The sequence below is a fragment of the Zea mays genome, chromosome 3, assembly GCF_902167145.1.
Source record: "Zea mays cultivar B73 chromosome 3, Zm-B73-REFERENCE-NAM-5.0, whole genome shotgun sequence".
NCBI lineage: Eukaryota > Viridiplantae > Streptophyta > Magnoliopsida > Poales > Poaceae > Zea > Zea mays.
Window position 1 is genome coordinate 81,265,176 of NC_050098.1, and position 25,893 is coordinate 81,291,068.

Here is a 25,893-nt window from a genome sequence, read left to right on the forward strand (position 1 = left end):
AAGTACATTACTTAGACTATACTACTCTAGTCTTCTTCATCCTTAGATGTTCCGCTGCCTGCTTCAAGAGACCATTCATCTGCCAGATTCATGGAAGGAGGGGCTCCAAAAAGGTCAATTCCCCCATCAGATCCTCCATTTGTGGTTCCAGATGGTCCAGCTCCCATTGCTGCCAAATTAGGTGGCACGTTCGGATGCAGTCGATTATACAGTACATGCACTTCTTCATGCAAGGTGTTACAGTACGCCTGCAAGTTTTCGAGGGATGCGCTACGTTCTGCTACACAAGCTAGAGCTTTGGCTTCACAGTCCCAAGCAAAAGAGCGCGAATTGATGGCCCAATCAATGGCCGTATCGCGTTCCAAAATTTCATACTGCAGGCGACTAACTTCGGCTGACAGCTCCGCTATACGATGGCTATCCCGCTCACGCGCCCTATTCCTGTGACGTTGTTCTGACCGAAGTTGTTCCACCCGGGCTTCCAGGTCTCCAATTGGGTCATTACTGCCACTACTACTTCCTTCATGCCTGGAGGCCAGCTGATGTCGAGGCACACCCTGAGGTTCAGTCGATTTGCGCTGGGTAGTCTTAGTGCGCGCCATATCTCCATAAGAGGGGAAATTTATTAGTATAGTTTTAAACATGATGCATGCGCAACCTAATAATTATGGGATCACACTTTCGTCGATCCCTTACTTCCTTATATATTGCACTCTGCTACCCGATTCTAAAAAGTAAGTTACAACCAGAAAGTGGCAAGATAAGAATGAAAGAATATTTTAAGGTGAGTATTTAAAAATTCTTTTGAAGTACTACGTAATGTCTGAAGAGATGGGCTTCGCTCTGATACCAGCTATCACGGAACCTCCCAAGGTATTAGGCCCACCTACAGCTGTCCTTGTCCTAAGGATCTCGGACAACCCTGTAGATGCACATAATCACTTGACAAGTTCGGTCATCTGTATCCTCATCATTTCACCCAAGAGCGCTTTACCCATCACGTAGACATTACATCACATTGGAGGAAAGAATAACTGAAATCATATTACAATAACTTAATTTACATTCATAAAATATAAGGAGAGAGTATTATTACAGTACCGGGTGTTATGAGCGCATAAAATATTATTACATACCAGGGAGGCAAAACACCCTCCCGCACAAAGGTTTAGTGTTATCAAACTGGGAGGCAAACATCCTCCCGCACACACGATCACTGATTTGGCTCCTCCTTTGGTACCACCTTCGAGCAGAAACAGCAAAACTTCGTTGTTTCATCACCTACAATAACATGGGTTTGAAAACCTTGAGTACGGAGTGTACTTTCGCAAGTCTTACCCCACAAAGGAAAAGACTCTCAAGGATATGCTGGCTTGTGGGATTCAAGGTAGAACTGATCAAGAATCAAAGACTCTGTTTGCAGAAATGCTTACTAACAATGGATCCTTAAAATTCCAATTTTATTATCAGGTTAAGTGAAGTTACCTGCATCTAAAGTTCTTTCTACCTAGTTCAAGCACTTGGCGTACACTAGCCATCTTTTATCAACCCTTCACTTTACTGGATTGCTACGTGTAGGGCCGTGACCAAGTCTTCATATCCGAGAAGTAACAGCGATCTGAATCGATTAATACTGAGCTGATGAGCTCCAACCACACGACATATGTAGCACTTAACCCTTGCATATGTCAACTCGCCACCGGGTTTCTCAAGACCAGACCGGGTTCACGCCAACCGAGAGCACAGATACACCACCGTCCAGCCTCTTCCCATGGAGGGTACATGCTACTCTCGCCATCTCTCCACTCCTATTGCGTGTTGGCCTTTTTGGTATTGGTCCGATCGAGGCAAATCTTACCCATGATGAGGCATGTGGCCAGTTAAAAGGTCCTCGATCATCAAGCCTACATCTGTATGGTCCTTAATCGACTCAGACAGAGACACTACACCAAGACTTCCTTCTTGTGCAAGTCACCCGCCCGGTCTCGTCTTTATCATTTTAACCCAAAGTTTGGTACCTGACAGAGGTACATCTTTCCAGATGTTGAACCCATCATGGCCATGATGGATTCACCATCAAATCTTTTCTTTTGAAAACTTCCCATAGCATATGAAGCATCATCTTTGTTTAAAACAAAACATTTTGTTTTCTAAGGCAAGACTAAGCATCAGAAAACTTTTAAGTAAAACAGGTATCAAGGAATGGTAAACAATTCCAAGGAAGGAAATGCAGCAATTGTTTAGCACTGAACTCCTATCACCTAATGCATCATTTCAAGTGATAAAGAGTTTGAAATAACAAGGAAGGGGTAAATGCACCGGGGCTTGCCTTGTGTTGTAGGAGACTCAGGATCTCTTCCACAAATATCAAAGTAGAAACTATTCTCGATAGGTGGAATTTCAGCTTGTGGGACAGTTTCTTCTTCGACTATCACTTCTTCTTCATTTTCTACACATAACAATACATATACATAAATGCTTATGTGATGCTATGAATATGCAGTTATAATAGAAACAGACTAAGTTGTATCTTGAATATAACTTTCCTTCACGGTACACCTGAGTCACTCGGGTTTCCTGAGTTAGTACTCTATTAGGGTTAGGCAATTTTATCCTAGGAAGCTAGTGTCTTGGGTTTGGGTGCAAACAATGTCCAAACCATGTCAAACTTTACCTAAGGGCTTTAATCACAAACCCAAGCTTACTCAAAAAGTTTCATTATCTTTGGAGCTACCAATTTAATTCTAAAATTCTAAAAGACTAGGTTTAGGCATCCTTAAATGCTAAATAATTCCTGGTTGGATTAAAAATCATGAATCTATTTTTATTAAATATTAGAGAAATTTAGGAGTCCAATAAAATTGGTATCATGATTTTATCATTTTTCTAGAATTTCCTATAAATTTCCTAAGCCCGGCAGAAAAAGAAAAAAGAAAAGAATGAATAGTGCTGGGCTGAATCCAGCCCAAGCCGGCCCGAGTAAGGAGGAAACACGTGCGCCCGCGCTGGCAACCTTGCGTAGAGACCCCTGTTGATTTGAAAAACCTGTAAAGAAGCGGCGGCAAAAACCTGTAAAGAAGCGGCGGCACTATTCACATGTTTCTCTGACATTCGCACTTAAGCCCTTGCACTTCTATTTCTTCATCGCACTCGGTCCACGATGGTGAACGGCGATAAGTGCGCCCTCCGACGAACTTGTACTGGCCGGGATGCACAACGATCGGTGCCCTAACTCGGTCGACACCTAATTCTACTCCTGGCGATCCTAATCCGACCCTCAATTGCACGAATTCGGCCCAGAGTTCATCTGTTCACGACGACGGCGAGACCTGAGGGAAAACTGAGGTGTTCTAGGTGACTCAATGTGGTCTAGTTCAATCAATCGGGTCTACGAGCAACAAGAGACTTAAGGGATGCTAGATCACCAAGCAGAGAGGCATGAACCAACCTGTAGATGGCTGGCCACGGTGAGAAGCTCACGGCGGCGCGGAAAACCGATTTGGGGGAAATCCCGAATTAAGGCGCTATGGTGGACGATTGGAGGCAAGGAGCGATGCACTGGGCGCGTAACAACCTAGAGGAGCTAGCTATGCACTCAATTTATAGAGACTAACAACGGTGGCACCCAATTTGAGGAAGACACGCTGGCGGTCGGAGAGAGGGGTAAGTTACTGGTGCGAGCTACCGTGGCAGTCACTGGCTAATGAGCTATGATGGTCACTGGTTACTCTCCATGACTAATGACGACGTGGTAAAACAGTCTAAGGCATGGCGTAACCGAGTGAACAACGGCAGCCACGTCGAGAGCCGCACAGCCACGTCACCGACAAGTGGGTACGGTGAACAGTCTGGTGATAGGGTCCAAGATCATCCCAGCGCCAAGATCTTTTACCCCGAGTCATTATCCACGCGCCACCGGGCACGAATCGCAGCACCGGCGTGAATCCTGGCGTGAGGATCACTGACGGCGAGATACGCTGCACCTGATCTTGTTCAGTACTGTACCATCTAAACCATTCATCAGAGCGTCTGACAGAGTGAGTTAGAGGGCTTGATTCCCAAACTTTTGTGTAGCAACTCATCAATCCTTCTGCAGCAAAGTTGTTTATCTATAATCTAGCTACAACTTTGTTACAAAGGTCTTGCGGAAACATCCACTAAATCCCCCACAATTCGATTACAGAGTTCATCGGATTTTACTATCAGTATAAATTTAGTCTTTAATAGTGACAGACAGTCCAACTTCATGTCCATTTGTCTTCAATTTTTGTACAACACTAATGCTTAGTCACTTAATCAAAGTTGTGCTCCTCTCATAGCTCTACAAGATTGATGTATTGACCTAGGGAAAAATCCTCATGAATTAAGAAATACAAAGCTCCAAATTTGGCCTAATCACACTGAAATTAGAGCTAGCCACATAAGTGTGCTTGAGACTTTTTGCAATTAAGTCCAAATTGTCCCACAATACTTGAAAATCCTCCAATGTAAAAGTTGTTTGGTTTTTGATGTTCTACCACTTTGATATTACATTTTGGCCAAAAGTGTATAGAATTTGAATTCACCCCATAGGTCACAAATTAGGGTTTACTAGGGTTCCTTCTAGGGTTTTGAGCACTTTAGGGTTTTTGTGTCACTCAAATCCACCAAGTTGATATCTTGTGAACATTTCCAATGAATTTTGAGATATTACTCACATTGGCTTACTATTATCCACATGCCCTAATCCCAGGGTTAAGTACCCTACCCTAGGGTTAAGAATACTTCAAATCATCCCATCACATTTGTTCTGAAATTTTACCTAGTGGATGCATTCTAGGTGTAGCAAACAACATGAAATGCCAATGCATATGATGTCATGCTCATGTTTTAGTGCCAGTAACACCAGGGGTGTTACAGGTAGGTGATTTGGTAATTTTTCTTGATCACTTTATGTTGGTGCTCCTATGCTCTTAGAAGGGTGAGGTTAGGGTTTTGGTCACTCCCTTCCATTTCACCACTATGGGATGGCTATGCTAATCCTCTAGGGTGTATAACACATAATTAGAAGTTTGATCCTTAATTTTGGTGGCTTTTGCCTTCATTTATCCACAATTGATAATATGTTATGTGGTGTGGGTTTGGTTAACCTCTCCAGCTAACACTAGAGGTGTTACAAAAAGCTCTAAAGTTGTACCCAAGGGAATTGATAGGTATCGAGTTATATTTGGTACTAGGGTGGCCCGATCTTCATGATAGTAGGTTGATAAATAGGATGATTGGATATAAAAAATAATGGAATAACAAGGTGAATTTGCTGAAGAACAGCGGGTAACTGACTTTATACCTGATCAAGGTCGGAGGTGACCAAGCGACGGGGAGAGAGAGACCGAAACCGTGTAGACTTCGACTCGATCTCTGAACGATCGCAGAACGAGAACTAGAGCTAATCCACACAATTCGGGGCAGCGTACTGGAACCCGCAAGGCACGAACTAGTGGATCTCGGAGGAATCTCTTCACAAGTCTAGGAGAACAACGAAGAACAGGGGTAGAGTAAACATTGAGCAGCTTGGCTGCACAAATCGGTTGGATTATCAAATCATCAAAATGCCTTTCAATCGTGCTTACATCATAGACATGTGGGGGTATTTATACTAGCAACAACCAGCCTTAGATAGGTATAAACAAGAAAAGAAAGTATTTTAACGTGCTAATGTGAAGGGGGCTCTTTGGGAGATCTCCAGAGTTGTTTCCGCGTGGTTGTTTGACTTCTGCACAGTTTTCAGTATTTTGATAATAACTTCTCCTAGGAGTCTCCAAATGGTGTGGGACTGGATGCATTGGAAAACTTCCTTGATAAGCTTTCTCACCATGTATAGCATGCCTAATGAAACTTCGTAGAATGAAGCAATTTAATATATAAACTTGGTCATCAAGCAGACTGTTGAACTTCTGACCACTCAGCACTAAAGTAGGTCGGCTGCCTTGCTGGGAGATCTAATTAAGTCGGCCTTAGAAGCATTGGAAAACTAGACTTCAAGAGCTCTCCAAAAAGTACTTATGGGTCTTCACAGCTTTTGGGAATCAAAACATATGACTGTTTCTTCTGGACGGTTCTGTTGCGCTAGACTAACTCGAACATAGCTCTTCTCTCTGATTCACCCTTGATATGTTCTATCCTTCCTCTTTGGTGAACCTAAGAAACATCAACATACACGACTTAGGTAGCATAGAGTTCTCATTAGTGTTTAATTGAAATTCATAAAGTAGTGCGTGCATGTCTTGTTGTATCTTTTTCTCTTAGCTCCGAGTGATAGGTCTAGTAGGAATGGTCGGCAAGGTTAACGATGTTGGTATGGTCACATCCTCCTCCTTGAAAAAGAGTCGTCCTTGACTCTTCCAATACAAAGAAAGGATAGTGGTCAGCCACATTAAAACTAGAACTCACACCATAAGTATCTGGTAGATCAATTTCATAAGCAATGTCGTTGATCTTGCGAAGCACTTTGAATGGACCATCAACTTGTGGTTGTAATTTGCTTTTGCGTTGTTTAGGAAATATTTCTTTGAGTAGATGTACCCAAACCATGTCTCCTGGTTCGAACAACATCTTTCTTCGACCCTTGTTGACACGCTTTTCATATTTCTTGGTCATCTCCTCAATGTTTGCTCGAGCTTTTTCATGAAGGTTCTTGATTAACTTGTCCCGCTTGCTAGTGTCAAAGTTTACCCGTTCCTGCACAGACAATGACAAAAGATGTATGGGAGCAGTGGGTTTGAAGTCTTATACAATTTCAAATGGACAAAATTTAGTAGTCGAGTGTACAACTCTGTTGTATGCAAACTCGACATGTGGTAGACTTTTTTCCCAAACTTTCAAATTTTTCGAGAGGATAACTCATAGCAGCATTGATAATGTTCGGTTTACAACTTTAGTCTGTGCATCTGTTTGTGGATGACATGTTGTAGAGAACAATAGTTGCGTACCAAGTTTTACCCAAAAATTTTCCAAAAGTAACTCAAAAATTTAATGTCTCGATTAGAAACAATGGTTCATGGACTCCCATGTAAATGAACAACTTCTTTGAAAAACAATTCAGCAATATGTGAAGCATCATCACTTTGTGGCATGGAATAAAATGTGCCATTTTGCTAAATCGATCAACCACAACAAAAATTGAATCCCTTCCCTACTTGGTTTGGTGGTAAACCATGAACAAAATCCATAGATATATTTTCCCAAGGCACACTAGGAATAGGTAGTGGAGTGTATAAGTCATGAGGGTTTAAACGAGACTTAGCTTTATGAAATGATTCGCATAAGAAGATGTCGATCCACATCCCTTCTCATTTTAGGCCAAAAGAAATGGTTGGCAAGCACTTGCTCCATCTTCTTGGCGCCAAAATGACCCATAAGTCCTCCTGCATGAGCTTCCTGCAAAAGTAAAATCCGAACAGAACATTCTGGAATGCAAAGTTTGTTAGCTTGGAACAAAAAATCATCAACAACCTGAAATTTTACCCATCCTCTAGCATCACAACACTTAGAATATGGCTAAGCAAAGTATGAGTCAGTGGGATATAATTCCTTTATACTTGCTAACCCAATAATTTTATCATCGAGTTGGGTCACAAAGCATGTCGTCGAGACAAAGCATCTGCTACCACATTATCTTTTCCTTTCTTGTATTTGACAATATAAGGAAATGATTCAATAAATTCACACCATTTTGCATGCCTTCTATTTAGTTTTAATTGTCCTTTATGGTGTTTTAATGATTCATGGTTTGAATGTATCACAAATTCCATAGGAAAAAGATAGTGTTGCCAAGTTTCCAAACTCCGAACAAGAGCATATAATTCTTTATCGTAAATTGAATACTTTAGAGTCGGACGACTTTTCACTGAAGTAGGCAGTTGGTCTTCGTTCTTGCATGACCATGCCTCCGATCCCAATTCCACTGGCATCACATTCTATTTCAAATGTCTTATCAAAGTTTGTGAGTGCAAGAACTGGGGCTGTTGTTAACTTCGTTTTCAATTCTTCAAATGGCTTCTGTTGTGCTTCTCCCCATTTGAAAGGTATTTCTTTTTTGGCCAATTCATTGATGGGAGCAGCAACAGTACTGAAGTCCTTTACAAACCGCCGGTAGAACCCAGTGTGTCCAAGGAAGCTTCTCACTTGGCTCACATTCTGTGGAGGCATCCAAACACGTAGAGCTTTGATCTTGTCTTCGTCTACCTCCACACCTTGTCCCGATACAACAAATCCAAGAAACGCTACCTTATCGGTGCAAAAGGTGCACTTCTCAAGGTTCGCATACATTTTTTGTTCCTGAAAGACAACAACTACTTATCAGATCTATTCAACATGTTCATCAAGGATTTACTATAAATTAGTATGTCATCAAAATAGACAACAACAAACTTGCCAATGGAAGTCCTAAGGACATGATTCATTAATCTCATAAATGTACTAGGTGCATTTGTTAACCCGAAGGGCATCACCAACCCTTCATACAACCCAACCTTTGTGTTAAAGGTTGTTTTCCATTCATCTCCCTCTTTCATACGAATCTGATGATAGCCACTTCTTAAGTCAATTTTAGTGAAAATAAAAAGCACCACTAAGTTCACCAAGCATATCATCTAATCTAGAATTGGATGTCTATACCTTACGGTGATGTTATTGATAGCTCGGCAATCCACACATATTCTCCAAGATCGATTTTTCTTAGGAACTAGTAGGATAGGTGTGGGGGACGGATATCCCCCGGGTCCACCGGAAGGGTAAAAGACCTCACAAAAGGCCCGTGGGCCCAATAATTCGCAAGGTCATTCTTTCATGGGCCTAGGGAGGAACGTCTAATGAAGCGGATTTACACAAGACCAGATCAACGCGAACCCAAACGGCCCGACGAGTTTGAATTACGACTGCAACGGAGACCCGACCTTCCCGCGCAGGGGCCTCGTACATTGGAACAGAGCGCGGATGAGTAGGCTGAGTTATAGGAAGATAGACTCAGTCGGTTCACTATTACTTAGGCACACATTGTTATCATATCCACATGTAATGCCCCATGGTCGAGTATATAAGGCCTAGGGGGCACCCCCTCAAAAGAGATCTATCTCACTACTTAGCCATCCACCCGGTTCTCTACGTCTTCAACACTAGAGAGCCTCCTTGTAACCCACCACATAAAGTACTCACGCCAGGACATAGGGTGTTACGCATCTCAAAGCGGCCCAAACCTATACAAAATTGTCCACACCCTCTCGTGCATTAGCACGAACCATCGAGCTACAGTCGGTAACACTGTCCTACTCCAAAAAGCACCTCGAGGGGCAACCCCGGGTGCGCGGTCGGACCCAAAACACCGAAAGCTGGCGCGCCAGGTAGGGGGTGTGTCACTGATCCAAGCTAGCTCAATGGCTGTCACTTTCCAGCACAAGATTGTCCTCCGCCCCGGGTCCGTGTTCTGCATCGGAACCATTTCGTCTGTAGCAGATGAGGAAGGAACTCTGCATCGCATCGCGGATCCACCGGAGAGAAAGTCTTCCTCAAAAATCTTTGGGAAAATCGGAGCGAAGCAGGAAAAAGCGCAACCTCCATCGCTCCGAGCAAAGACCACCTTCAGCAAGCTAGAAGCCGAGGGTCCGTCCACCCGGAGAACTCCGTTGTCCACTTCTCCGACGAAAAAATGGACACGGATCACAAGGAAAAAGGAAGTGAACAAGGTAAAGGATTGTCAAACTGCTCTTTCGGTGCCTCCGACCTCAAAGGAGAACGGAAAGAAGCTCGTCACAGCGGCAGTTCCATTCTACCCCGACGTCCTCTTCATCGGGAGAGTGGAGTCGCCCCCCGTCTCCTACGATGAACCAACCGCGCCCGGGGAAGAACTTCCTCAGCGGGAATCCCGCCGATGAAGGAACCGACGCCGAAATATTCGGCGACATCACGAGGCCGGAGAGTGGGACCCGGCGCAGCCCGTATCGAGAGACGAGGTCTCGGAGATAGGAGAAACTCCAGAAGAATGGGTCTTCAGGGAAAGGAGGAATTCCCGACGACGTGACCGTCGGCAAGCTCAAGAGCAGGCTGAGCAGGAAGCGAGGCAACATCGAGAAAATCCACTTTTCGGACGCAACCTGAACCCCGACTTCGCCTGAGCCATGAACTCATCGAGCGAAGTTGGTGGAGTATTGGCTCGGATAGCCGATGGCCTCCCCCGGACTCCAGACGCCGAGGGCTATCAGCGGCTGTTCACTCGAGCGGCCAACCACCTTCTACCTCTTGCTCATCCGCCGAGCGACCTACGACATGCCATCAACAGTCGGTGAGACGCACGGAGCTCCATCAACGCCTCGCGCGAACGATGACATGAGAAAGAGATTCGGCGCCTGGAAGAATATGACCGGGACCACGACATCCTTGCACGGAGTTAGGCCGCCAGGACTGAGTCGGCAACGGCTTCGACTGGCGGCACGACCCGGGGACGGTCGAGGAACCACGACAATGTAATACCTACTTTGTAAGAAAATCTAAAAAGAGAAATGAAATTCATGTATATATGTATGTGTGTTATCTCTACTTGTCATTTCATGTGGACACCTCACTTATACAAATGAATAAGTAATAAAAGGCACTCAAACAAATCATGCATCATGCTGGTATTTTATTTTGTGTGCATTATGTGACAAAAAAACAGTGTAAAAAGGAATATATCAAAATCCAAAATTTGGAGATTTAACCCCAATTTGTAAATTGAAGTTTAGAAAAGAGAAAAGAAGGAAAATACAATGCAAATGAGATAAAATAAATATATAAATATACTTACCTTCCACTTATATTTGAAATAATACAATTTTTGAGGAAGGGTGAATTTCATAACCTAATCCAAATTCAAATTTGAATTCTAAAAGCAAAGAGGGAAAATAAATTCAGAAAAGAAAAACCAGAAAAAAATAAAAGAAGAAAACCGCGCTTGGGCCCAAGACCTGATTTCGGCCCATCTCCTCTTTCCTTCTCTTCCGCGGCCCACTACCTGACTCAGTCGCGCGCGCTGACCGGGTACATCTGGCGTACCGGGCCCACCCACCATTCGCATGCGCGCCTGGTGACTTGCATGCGGGCCCCACTGCTCAGCTCGCTCGCACTGGTGCACGGGGTTAATCGCTGGCGACCTAGGCCCACTGGATAGCCCATCCATTAACGGATGCTCGCGCCGTGTTTCACCGCCAAGTGGGGCAGCGTTGGCAGACCCGTCTTCTTCACCGACCCAGTCTTCGCGGCAACAAAATTGCGCGCGCCGAAGCTGGGGGACGCAAATCGCAGGGGATAGCTCGGGTCGTGCAATCGCTTTGACCCTCTCCTCCGCGTATAAGTATTGGCACACCTCTTTGACTTCTCGTCCCTGTTGAACTAGCGTCCATACCCCAAGCCCTCACCATCGACGCAGATAATGGACTAGTGCCGTCGCCGCTAGTGTTCTCAACCGTGAGTAACTTTGCGACCCCGAGGAGTGATCGAGGTGGGCAGTGGAGTCTTCGCCTTTCGTGCGAGTCGCATCGTCGTGAGGGATCGGTACCGGGTGATCGGCAATTGCTCGCCGTCGTAGGGCACTACCGCGAAAACCGCCTATCGCCGTGGATCAGCTTCAACTCTCGGCCAGTGACGGTAAACACCCTCCCCTGTTGTTCATAATAGCATGCGCTTCGTGTAGCACACTTTAGATTGGGTCAGGGGCGCTGGAATGCCTATTGGGCACTGCTCCGGCAATGTCGCGCCGCGATTCGATGGGCGGCGCCGCCGGTGGTGGTCGGGGGAGACCAGCTCGTCCTAAGCCGTTGATGGCGCGATCTACAGTGTAGATTAGAGGGTGTGTACTAGGTTAGGTCAGAGTATTGTGGAGCATTCGATTCCAATCGAACGGATCGGTGCACGGACGAGATCGACACCGTCGGATTCGGATCGGATGGTGCTTAGCGCGTACCGATTCAATGTATAGTAGATCTAATCGAGGACGTAGAATTCCAATCGGACGGCCAGTGTCTGCCTGTACCCCTTCGGCCTTGTAATTTTGCGTAAGAGACCCTGCAGTTACCTTAATAACCCGCCGTCCATTTTTACTGTGCTCGGTGTCTGGGGATTCTTACTCCGAGCCCCCTTGGTTTCTCTGAATTTGAGGCCCAGTCCAGTCAACTCGAAAATCAGAGAAATAAAATAAAAATGGATTTTTAGTGAATAAATAATTGCTAGAAAATTGTATAATTCATAGAAAATTCATTTGGGCTCCAAATTACTTCATTCCAGTTTCGAAAAATTTGTAATATTATTCTCCATCACATAGAGGATCTGTTTTGTCATGAAAACAGTAATAAAATTAATTTCTCATTTAATCCTATTTCAAACACATTAAACCTTAGGAAATCCATAACTTAAAATCTATAACTCCAAATTTAATGATTCCTGTTCCTAGGGTCTTATTTTAATATGTAGATTTTTATCATGTATTTTATCTACATGTTTGGTGTGATGTTAAGTTTTGCTGTACTATGTATGTATTGTGTTGATGTGATTAGACGAGCAAGCCACTGTGGATTCTGAGGTTCAGCAAGTAGAAGTAGCTGAGCAGGAGCTCACTGAAGGCAAGTTGTGCCCTTGATCACTTTTATTTACCCAATAATATTCTTTATTATCACTATTCAATGCATAGGTTTAATTTTGATGGGACCCAATAGGTCACCCTAGTCTGTTTATCCTGATTACCTTGTTTACCCCTGAATCACTTGGGTAGTCCTGCTATTGCTTTATATGGTTTTGGGTTAATATTTCATTATATCTATGTTCCAATTATGTTGTTATTTTATTTATGTTCATGTCAAGATCATTAAATGTTAATTGGAACATAGAGCTTAACTTGAGAAACACGTGCCACCACACAAGGGTTTAACGGGACGCCCTTGGCCAACTAACTAGGAAAGCTAGTGGAAGACTACCTTACCCGAAAGGGGCAAGGGTAGTAGGGGATTGCATGCAAGGAGGTTCTCGGGTTGATTTTGCTGCGATGGCGGTCAGATGAGGGATTCTTGGAAGTGTTCTTCCCATAAACTGTAGCGGGTTTTCGGAAGCTAGTGGAACTTTGTAAAGGCCACGTAGTGGATCCCTAGCCATTCACCTCGGTAGTGTCTAAGGGTCTAGCTAACCCTGGTGGCATGGGATACACGACTTGTGGGTAAAGGGTACAACCTCTGCAGAGTGTAAAACTGGTATACTAGCCGAGCTCACGGTCACGAGCAGCTCAGGACTCTCTAATGATTAAATATGGAACCTAAACTCAATTTGTCATTTGCATTGCATCGGATTTGTTAATTAATTTTGTTCTATTATTATTTATTATGTTTTGGTATTTACTTACATCTAGTAATTGCTAATAAAATTTTGACCAACTTATTAAAAGCAATGCTCAGCTTTAACCCCTGTTGTTGATTAGCCTTACACATCACATGAACTCCCACCTTTGGTGAGTTCATGCCCACTGGTTCCCCACAACTTGTTGAGCTATGATCATGTGTGGGCTCACCCTTCCTGTCTCACACCCCCCACAAGAGAAGAACAGGTGGTTCAGGAGGAGCCACACAATGAGGAGTTCGATTCGATCTAGGTGGCGTCTCCTGTAACACCCCAAGTGTTACCATGGCCATGGCACATCTATGCACTAATGACTGTGATCACATGTGGAAGAAACTTGAGGAGAAGAGCATAAAAACTTGAGGTGACAAAAGATGTTGATTGATAAATTTGCTTGCTACCATGAATGAGTAGATAGTACACATCTAGTCTTAAGAGAGTCACACTAAAACTTGACAAAGCTAAAACTTGATTTATAAACTCGGCTAGTGCTTTTGGCAACCAAAACCCACAACCAAACAGCTGCATGTCTAGAGGTAGAGGAGTAGACTCCTCACACCGGGTAAGTCTAGCTGAGTATTAGTATACTCAGCCTTGCTTGTGGCATAATTTTATAGGTTCTCTGGAGGACATGGTTGCTGGAGTGACTTGGCCATCCATCTTGCCACCGGGTTGGACAGTCGAGTGGGATCCTACCTCGGCTGAGGAGGAGCATGAGGAGTGATGGGACAGGCTTCCCCATCTCTCTGTTTATTTTACCGTTAGTTTTATTTCGCTGCACTTCGAACAATGATGGCTACTTTTGCTAAAACTCCGATGAGGATGTAATAAGTTTAATACTCCTTATGTATGGTTTTATGCTTTATTGTATTTGCTCTGTGACTCACCATCGAGTGAGACCGTGGTACTTGATCCTGTCAGTGGCCTCGTGGGACTAGATCCGAGGGATTGACGGGTTATTCCCATTTAAGTGTGGTCTAGCTTCTAAGGCGGGACTTAGGCACTTAAGTTGGAATAATTCGGACAGTTCCGCCACATCTCCCAGCCAACTTTCTGGCGCCAAGGATGGATTTTAGATCCTGTTATATTTATCTTTTATTTTGTAAGACTTCCGCTATGTAATAAGTACTCTGATTATATTGTGACATTTATCTCTATACACTCTGTTATTATATATGTTGTCTTCTTTGGCGCATGTATGAGATGCACCCAACTTTGTCCCTTAAAGCCCGGGTGTGACAGAAGTGGTATCAGAGGAAATGTTGACTGTAGGACAAAACCTAGATAGAAATGGACAAACCCTTACCTACTTACCTTATTCTGAATCCTTCTATACTTACCTTACTCTGATTCTTTCTACACTTATTTTGATCCTGTCTCACCTTCTACTGTTCTACTCTGATCATTCTTATCTTTTCTACTATGAGACAAGATGGATTTCACACCTTGGAATCCTACACTTATGATCTTTTAAGAGATAGGAGACCTAAGACAAAATTAAAACTATTTTCTCTATTAAAAAATGTTGGTTGATTGTTCTGATGATAAATGCTTGATTTGCTTCTTTGATTGATTGAAACATTGTAGTTGGTCATCTTAGCATGTACTACCATAAGGTAATGTATTAGCTTTAATGGATAAAACACTAATATACTTTGCTAATAAATCCCCCGCAGTAACATTTCTCGTAATTACTCGCCTTGTCTACAATTCTTCCTTTCTTACCCTGTATTTCTAACCCAGATGGGCTACCCCTATAGTGTTAGAAGAGAGCACTATAGATGTGATCCTTGGTATGTCATGGTTAAGAAAGGCAAAGGCAGTTTATACACTGTGCTAATGGAACCATAGAACTCACCAGTTCCAAAGGAGAAAGATTTGAAGTTGGAATTGCAGTAACTACCGCCACCAGACTAGCGGCATTCTTAGTAGATGGGAAGTTTGTTGGTGTCAACATCTGTGTGGTTAGAGATTTTCCGGATGTCTTCCCAAAAGAGTTACCAGGGATGCCACCATATAGGGAAGTTGAGTTTGTCATTGATTCCTTACCTCGGACTGCCCCTACTTTCAAATGGCCATACAGGAGGTCTGTAGAAGAGTTAAAGGGACTGAAGAAGCAGTTAACGGAATTACAAGAGGCTGGTTACTTACGTTCGAATTCTTCACCTTGTGGAGCGTCGGTTCTATTTGTACAGAAGAAAGAAGGATTGCAAGGGATGTGCGTGGATTATTGGTTCCTTAACGATGTCACCGTGAAGGACAAGTGTCCATTACCACGCATTAAGGATTTATTTAATCAGATGAGAGGCGCAATGGTATTCTCAAAGATTGATCTCCGATCGGGTTACCATCAAATGAAGATTAGGCCATCGATATTCCCAAGACGGATTCCTCGACCCGATATGGTTTATATGAGTTCACCGTTATGTCATTTGGATTAACTAGTGCACCAACCTATTTTATGGATCTGAAGAATAAGGTGTTCATGATCTGGACAGATTCGTCGTGGTTTTCATCGACGATATTTTTATTTATTCCAAGAGTGATAGTGATCATGAGGAACATCTGAGATGGGTGCTACAGAAGCTACGAGATAATCAACTCTATGCCAAGTACAGTAAATGTGAGTTTTGGATTGACGAGGTGCCATTCCTTGGACATATCCTTTCTAATGGAGGGATATCAGTGGATCCTGCTAAAGTCAAGGAGATAGTGGTGTGGAGCATAACCAATACAGTTACGGAGACTCGGAGTCTCTTGGGACTTGTAGGATATTATTGGAGATTTATTGAAGGAGTTTCTAAGATTGCTAAGCCTATGACCTCACTTCTGGAGAAGGGAAGAGAGTTTAAGTGGGACGAGAAGTGTCAAGATAGCTTTGATCAATTAAAGAAGAGATTGATGTCACCACCAGTGTTGGTTATGCTAGTTCTAAAGGAGGGATTTGATATTTATTGTGATGCATGTGGCCAAGTCTTGGGATGTGTGCTCATGCAAGAAGGACATGTGATTGCCTATGCGTCTCGTCAGTTGCGGAAACATGAGTTGAACTACCCCACTCATGACTTAGAACTGGCAGCCGTTGTGCACACACTTAAGATTTGGAGACATTATATCATGTGAACTAAGTGCCAAGTGTACACATATCATAAGAGTTTGAAGTATATATTCACTCAGAAGGATCTCAACTTTAGGCAACGCCGTTGGTTGGAGCTTATTAAGGATTATGGTTTGGAGATTCACTATCAACCGGGCAAGGCGAATTTGGTTGCAGATGCCTTGAGTTGAAAGGAGCATGTTCATTCAGCCGTTGATGCCCAACTACCCGATAAGATTATTGAGAATTTCAGGAGACTTAACCTGGGGATAGTTGCTCACACTGGAGGAGTTACTATTGATGTGAAACCTACCTTGGAGCAAGAAATCCGCAAAGGATAGATTGGTGATGCTAAAATACAAGAGATTAAGGATCTGATTACTGAAGGTCGAGGTCCGGAATTCACGGAGGATGAGCAAGGCACCGTGTGGTTCAAGGACAGGATATGTGTTCCTGATATTGAAAGCCTTCGTGAGACTATATCGGAGGAGGCCCATGATTCAAAGTATTCTATTCATCCTGGTAGTACCAAGATGTATCAGGATTTGAAGCAGAAATATTGGTGGTATGGATTGAAGAGAGATGTGGCTGCACATGTGGCTATGTGCGATGTGTGTCAAAGAGTTAAGGCTGAACACCAGAGGCCAGCTGGACTACTGCACCCACTGAAGATACCCGAGTGAAAGTGGGAAGAGATTGGTATGGATTTCATTACTGGATTGCCTCGCACCCAGAAAGGATATGATGCAATATGGGTGATCGTGGATAGATTGACTAAAGTGGCTCACTTCATTCCGGTAAAGACTACTTATAAAGGCTCTCAACTGGCAGAGTTATATATGGCTCGGATTGTGTGTTTACATGGAGTACCAAAGAAGATCGTGTATGATCGGGGTTCGTAGTTTACCTCAAGATTCTGGAGAAGCTTCCATGAGAACATGAATACAAAGTTGAATTTTAGTACAACCTATCATCCTCAGACTGATGGACAGACTAAAAGGGCTAATCAAGTATTGGAGGACATGTTGAGAGCTTGTGCCCTTCAGCATGGTAGTAGTTGGGACAAGAGTCTACCTTATGCTGAGTTCTCATATAATAATAATAATTACCAGGCCAGTCTGAAGATGTTACCGTTTGATACTCTGTATGACAGGAAATGCAGGACTCCTCTATTTTGGAACAGACTAGAGGAAGACAGTTCTTTGGGCCTAAACTGATTCAAGAAGCAGAAGAACAAGTCCGTATAATTCGAGAGAATTTGAGGGTAGCTCAAACCAGGCAAAAGAGCTATGCTGATAATAGAAGAAGACCACTGGAATTTGAGGAAGGAGATTATGTGTACCTCAAGGTGTCACCACTTCGTGGAATGAGGAGATTTAAAGTTAAGAGCAAATTGTCCCCTCGCTATATTGGACCATTCTTGATCTTTAGGTGAGTTGGGGAGATGGCATACCAACTCGAGTTACCTGATAGTCTATCGGATATGCATAATGTGTTCCACGTGTCTCAACTTAAGAAGTGTCTCCGTGTCCCTCAGGAACAGTTACCAATGGAAGAGCTTAGTGTTCAGGGAGATTTGACTTACATGGAGTATCCTGTCAAGATTCTTGATACTTTGACTCGAGTTACAAGAAATAAGGTGATAAAGATGTGCAAAGTACAATGGAGTCACCATGGTGAAGATGAAGCAACATGGGAAAGAGAAGAAGAGCTTCGCATAGATTTTCCCCATCTTTTCCCTAGACCTTCTTAAATCTCGAGGACGAGATTATTTTTAAGGGGGGTAGGATTTGTAATACCTACTTTGTAAGAAAATCTAAAAGGAGAAATGAAATTCATGTATATATGTATGTGTGTTATCTCTACTTGTCATTTCATGTGGACACCTCACTTATACAAATGAATAAGTAATAAAAGGCACTCAAACAAATCATGCATCATGTTGGTATTTTATTTTGTGTGCATTATGTGACAAAAAAACAGTGTAAAAAGGAATATATCAAAATCCAAAATTTGGAGATTTAACCCCAATTTGTAAATTGAAGTTTAGAAAAGAGAAAAGAAGGAAAATACAATGCAAATGAGATAAAATAAATATATAAATATACTTACCTTCCACTTATATTTGAAATAATACAATTTTTGAGGAAGGGTGAATTTCATAACCTAATCCAAATTCAAATTTGAATTCTAAAAGCAAAGAGGGAAAATAAATTCAGAAAAGAAAAACCAGAAAAAAATAAAAGAAGAAAACCGCGCTTGGGCCCAAGATCTGATTTCGGCCCATCTCCTCTTTCCTTCTCTTCCGTGGCCCACTAGCTGACTCAGTCGCGCGCGCGCTGACAGGGTACATCTAGCGTACCGGGCCCGCCCGCCATTCGCACGCGCGCCTGGTGACTTGCATGCGGGCCCCACTACTCAGCTCGCTCGCACTGGTGTGCGGGGTTAATCGCTGGCGACCTAGGCCCACTGGATAGCCCATCCATTAACGGATGCTCGCGCCGTGTTTCACCGCCAAGTGGGGCCGCGTTGGCAGACCCATATTCTTCACCGACCCGGTCTTCGCGGAAACAAAATCGCGCATGCCGAAGCTGGGGGACGCAAATCGCGGGGGATAGCTCGGGTCGTGCAATTGCTTTGACCCTCTCCTCCGCGTATAAGTTCCGGCGCACCTCTTTGACTTCTCGTCCCTGTTGAACTAGAGTCCATACCCCAAGCCCTCACCACCGACGCAGATAATGGACTAGTGCCATCGCCGCCAGTGTTCTCAACCGTGAGTAACTCTGCGACCTCGAGGAGTGATCGAGGTGGGCCGTGGAGTCTTCGCCTTTCGCGCGAGTCGCTTCGTCGTGAGGGATCGGTACCGGGTGATCGGCAATTGCTCGCCGTCGAAGGGCACTGCCACGAAAATCGCCTATCGCCGTGGACCGGCTTCAACTCTCGGCCAGTGACGGTAAAGACCCTCCCCTGTTGTTCATACTAGCATGCGCTTCGTGTAGCACACTTTAGATTGGGTCAGGGGCGCTGGAATGCCTATTGGGCACTACTCCGGCAATGTCGCGCCGCGGTTCGATGGGCGGCGCTGCCGGTGGCAGTCGGGGGAGACCGGCTCGTCCTGAGCCGTTGATGGCGCGATCTGCGGTGTAGATTAGAGGGTCTGTACTGGGTTAGGTCAGAGTATTGTGGAGCGTTCGATTCCGATCGAACGGATCGGTGCACAGACGAGATCGACACCGTCGGACTCAGATCGGATGGTGCTTAGTGCGTACCGATTTGATGTATTGTAGATCTAATCGAGGACGTAGAATTCCAATCAGACGGCCAGTGTCTGCCTGTACCCCTTCGGCCTTGTAACTTTGCGTAAGAGACCCTGCAGTTACCAGAAAATAATCCGCCGTCCATTTTTACTGTGCTCGGTGTCTGGGGATTCTTACTCCGAGCCCCCTGGGTTTCTCTGAATTTGAGGCCCAGTCCAGTCAACTCGAAAATCAGAGAAATAAAATAGAAATGGATTTTTAGTGAATAAATAATTGCTAGAAAATTGTATAATTCATAGAAAATTCTTTTGGGCTCCAAATTACTTCATTCCAGTTTCTAAAATTTTGTAATATTATTCTCCATCACATAGAGGATCTGTTTTGTCATGAAAACAGTAAGAAAATTAATTTCTCATTTAATCCTATTTCAAACACATTAAACCTTAGGAAATTCATAACTTAAAATCTATAACTCCAAATTTAATGATTCCTGTTCCTAGGATCTTATTTTAATACGTAGATTTTTATCATGTATTTTATCTACATGTTTGGTGTGATGTTAATTTTTACTATACTATGTATGTATTGTGTTGATGCGATTAGACGAGCAAGCCACTGTGGATTCTGAGGTTCAGCAAGTAGAAGTAGCTGAGCAGGAGCTCACTGAAGGCAAATTCTGCCCTTGATCACTTTTATTTACCCAATAATATTATTTATTATCACTATTCAATGCATAGGTTTAATTTTGATGGGACCCAATAGGTCACCCTAGTCTGTTTCTCCTAATTACCTTGTTTACCCCTGAATCACTTGGGTAGTCCTGCTATTGCTTTATATGGTTTTGGGTTAATATTTCATTATATCTATGTTCCAATTATGTTGTTATTTTATTTATGTTCATGTCAAGATCATTAAATGTTAATTGGAACATAGAGCTTAACATGAGAAACACGTGCCACCACAAGGGTTTAACGGGACGCCCTTGGCCAACTAACTAGGAAAGCTAGTGGAAGACTACCTTACCCAAAAGGGGCAAGGGCAGTAGGGGATTGCATGCAAGGAGGTTCTCGTGTTGATTTTACTGCGATGGCGGTCAGACGGGGGATTCTTGCAAGTGTTCTTCCCATAAACTGTAGCGGGTTTTCGGAAGCTAGTGGAACTTTGAAAGGCCTCGTAGTGGATCCCTAGCCATTCACCTCGGTAGTGTCTAAGGGTCTAGCTAACCCTGGCGACATGGGATACACGACTTGTGGGTAAAGGGTACAACCTCTGCAGAGTGTAAAACTGGTATACTAGCCGAGCTCACGGTCACGAGCAGCTCAGGACTCTCTGATGATTAAATATGGAACCTAAACTCAATTTGTCATTTGCATTGCATCGGATTTGTTAATTAATTTTGTTCTATTATTATTTATTATGGTTTGGTATTTACTTACATCTAGTAATTGCTAATAAAATTTTGACCAACTTATTAAAAGCAATGCTCAGCTTTAACCCCTATTGTTGATTAGCCTTACACATCACATGAACTCCCACCTTTGGTGAGTTCATGCCCATTGGTTCCCCACAACTTGTTGAGCTATGATCATGTGTGAGCTCACCCTTGCTGTCTCACACCCCCCATAGGAGAAGAACAAGTGGTTCAGGAGGAGCCACACAATGAGGAGTTCGATTCGATCTAGGTGGCGTCTCCTAGCCAACTTTCTGGCACCAAGGATGGATTTTAGATCCTGTTATATTTATCTTTTGTTTTGTAAGACTTCTGCTATGTAATAAGTACTCTGATTATATTGTGACATTTATCTCTATACACTCTGTTATTATATATGTTGTCTTCTTTGGCGCATGTATGAGATGCACCCGACTTTGTCCCTTAAAGCCCGGGTGTGACAGACAACAACTCCCCTCCTCGGGACATGCATCATCATCGATGACATGAGGACACATGTGGAGTATCGACACTCACTCCACGCCATAGGGCCATTCAATGGCCCACTAACTTCAAAGTCTCCAATGTCGACAAGTACGAGCCTAAGCAAGATCCGGGAGGCTAGCTGGCTGTCTACACCATAGCCGCCCGAGCCGCTGGGGCAACCGAAGACATGATGACCGCATACTTGCCTATCGTTCTCGGGCGGGATGCACTGCAATGGTTGCGACACCTACCCCGACACTGCATCGACGACTAGAGCGATTTCAGTCGGTGCTTCACCGCCAACTTCCAATCTCTCTCCGACAAACCGGCGCAGCCATGGGACCTCAAATACATCAAGCGCCGAGGGGATGAGACTCTCCGGTCATACCTCAAAAGATTTCAAACCATGAGGAATTGTATCCCCGAGGTCGCAGAAGCAGCAGGGATCGAGGACTTCTACCGGGGATCTAATGACTCGGCCTTCGTCTGCGCCATACTGCAGAAAGCGCCGACTACCTCCGAGCAACTGTTCCGGGAAGCCGACCTCTACATCACCACCGACGAACGAGCTCAGGACCTCATCAGAGGAACAAAGCCTACATCGGCAGCACTGCGACGCGACACTAACCAACAACCCGACAAACGTTGGGAAAAGAGGCCTCGCGAAGAAGTCCACGCCGCCGGACCACCTGCCTCTCGCGCCCGAGGAGGACCTCGCGGAGGCGAACACATGCTGGACGACATCCTCGACGCCCAGTGCCCATACCAAAAGGACATGCGCCACACCCTTCGGAACTGCAGAGACTTCAAGCATTCCATGGGGAACGACCGACCCTTCCAACCTCTGCCGCCTCCCCCACCACGAGGAGGACCTGGAGAACCTCGACAACCCCAATAGCAGGAGGGGGTGGAGGTGGAGCCTTCCCACGCGTTAATGGAGAAGTCAACGTCATCTTCGGTGGACACGGGTCGCAAGAAAGCAAGAGGCAACAAAAGCTCAACGACCGTCAGATACTGGTGGCAGCCACTGGTCCTCCCGCCCCATATCGATGGTCCGAACACCCGATCACCTTCACCCGGGCAGATCAGTGGCTCAACTTCGACCACCCGGGCAAATACTCGCTCCTCGTCGATCTGGTGATCCGAGAGAGCAGGGTAAAGAAGGTATTAGTGGACGGGGGAAGCAGCATCAACGTCACCTTCCCCGGACACTTCAAGGCTTGGGAGTTCCCCTCAAAGAGCTCCACGAGTCGGACACTCCTTTCTTCGGCATCGTGCCGACTGAAGGAGAATATCCACTGGAACACATCTACATGTCGGTCACCTTCGGAACTCCAGAAAACTACAGAATCGAGTTCCTGAGGTTCGAGGTGGCAAACTTCGACTGCGGGTACAACGCCATCATTGGCAGGCCAGGATTGGCAAAGTTCATGGCCATTCCGCATTATACATACATGATATTGAAGATGCCAGGACCACAAGGAATCATAACTGTGCGCGCTGACTTCCAAGGCGCCGCAAAATGTTTCCGAGTGGCCATTCAAGTGGCCCTCACCACCAAACCATCGACGACTTCTTCTGCGCACGCAATCTCAAAGCCTGAAGAGGACCTCGCGGTACCCGCGAATGAAGCTCAAGCCATGACCTCTATGCGGCCGACCGAAGAAACCAAGAGAATCAACCTCGGGTTCGCCGATGAGCGCAAGACGGCCATCATCAGTTCTAGCCTGGATGACAAATAGGAAGGCACGCTCGTCCAGTTCCTGCAAGATAACCGAGACGTATTCACATGGCAACCTGCGGATATGCCGGGAGTCCCGAGAGAACTGGCCAAGCACAAATTGAAGGTCTACCCCCAGGCAAGGCCGATCCAACAAAAATTACATCGCTTCACGCCCGACAAAAGAGAAGCCATCCGTGCAGAGTTGGCTTGCTTGGTCGCGGCCGGATTCATTAGAGAAGTGTTACACCCTGAGTGGTTAGCAAATCCTGTTCTTGTACTAAAAAAGAATAAAGTGGATTGGTGCATGTGCGTCGGCTATACGGATCTCAACAAACACTGTCCGAAGGATCCCTTCGAACTTCCTAGAATAGACCAGGTGGTAGACTCGACCGCCGGATATTCTGTACTGTCTTTCTTGGATTGCTACTCCGGGTATCATCAGATCAGCCTAGCAAAAGAAGACGAGGAAAAAACAACATTCATCACCCCGTTCGGAGCCTTCTGCTATACCTCCATGCCGTTCGGCCTCAAAAACGCTGGAGCGACTTAGTAGAGGGCTATTCAGACATGCTTAGCCGACCACTGGGGCAAGCGTGTGGAGGCTTATGTGGATGATGTGGTAATCAAGATAGAGAACTCAGAAAATTTCATTGAAGATTTACAGCTGGTCTTCAACAGTCTACTGCTATATCGATGGAAACTTAATCCCGAAAAATGCGTCTTCGGAGTACCAGCAGGAAAATTGCTCGGGTTTGTTGTCAGCCACCGGGGAATTGAGGCCAATCCAGAAAAGATCGAGGCTATCATGAGAATGGAAGCACCACAATCACAGAAGAAAGTACAAAGACTTACCGGATGCATGGCAACTCTGAGCAGATTCATATCAAGGCTGGGAGAAAAAGGCCTACCGTTCTATATGTTGCTCAAGAAGGTAGACAAATTCCAGTGGAATTCAGAGGCACAGGAAGCTCTAGACGCACTGAAGAAATTCCTGACAACATCGCCAGTGCTAAAGCCACCACGCTGAGCCACACCGAGTCAACCGGCTGAAGATCTGCTGTTATACATCTCTTGCACGACTCACGTGGTGAGCACCACGTTAGTAGTCGAGCGAGTAGAAGAAGGACACGCATACCCAGTGCAACATCCTGTCTATTTCATCAGTGAAGTCCTAGGTCCTTCGAAGAAGAAATACCCTCAAGTTTAGAAATTATTATATGCAGTACTCCTAACTGCACGCAAGCTCCATCACTACTTCGACGATCACAAAGTCATAGTAATCACTGGATTTCCGATAGGGGATATTCTCCACAATAAAGAAGCCATCGGAAGAATAGCCAAGTGGGCCTGTGAACTGGGAGCTCATGACATTGAGTTTTGACCTCGCACTGCAATCAAGACTCAAGCACTAGTTGACTTTGTATCAGAATGGACCGAGCAACAAGTGCCCGATAACCCGGAAACTGCAGAAGTATGGCGAATGTATTTCGATGGCTCGTTGAAGCTGCAGGGGGCAGGTGCAGGGATCCTCTTCATTGCACCTGGAGGTGAACAACTCAAATATGCCCTTCAATTGTTATTCCTAGCGTCCAACAATGCAGCAGAATACGAAGCTTTGATTCATGGACTGAACATTGCCATGTCACTAGGCATCAAGAGACTGATGGTATATGGGGATTCTCTGGTGGTCATAAGTCAGATAAACAAAGAGTGGGATTGCTCGAATGACTCCATCGGGAAATACTGCTCCGCCGTCCGAAAACTAGAAGACAAGTTTGAAGATTTGGAATTCCATCATGTGGAGAGAGACCGCAACACGGCAGCTGATGCATTGTCAAAGCTAGGATCCAGTCGGACTCAGGTCCCGCTTGGAGTTTTCGTCCAAGAAGTACTGCACTCGAGCATTTCACTAGATCGGGTAGAGGAATGCAATATTCTGAGCCAACCAGAGTCAGATCCTGAAGACTAGAGGGAGCAGATCATCAGGTACATAAAGAATGAGGAAGAGTCAGATGACAAAAATGCAGCAGAGCGCATTGCGAGGCAGTCAGCTCATTATACTCTCATTTGGGAAACACTATACAGAAGGGGCGCATCAGGAGTCCTCATGAAATGCATTCTTTCGGCTACAGGGAAGCAACTACTAGATGAGGTCCATGCTGGACAATGCGGGATACATGCAACATCAAGGACTCTGGTTGGGAAGGTCTTCAGGTCTGGTTTCTACTAGCCAACGACGAAGAGTGATGCAGCCGAGTTAGTCCAGAGGTGCGAAGCCTGTCAGTACTTATCAAAACAACAACATCTACCAGCACAGCAACTGCAAACCATACCTGTAACCTGGTCGTTCGCGTGCTGGGGACTGGATATGATTGGACCCTTCAAGAAAGCTCAAGGAGAATACACTCATGTACTGGTTGCTATCGACAAATTCACTATATGGATAGAGTTCAAACCCATTGCTTCTCTAACTTCGGCTAAGGCAGTGGAATTCATACAAGACATAATATTC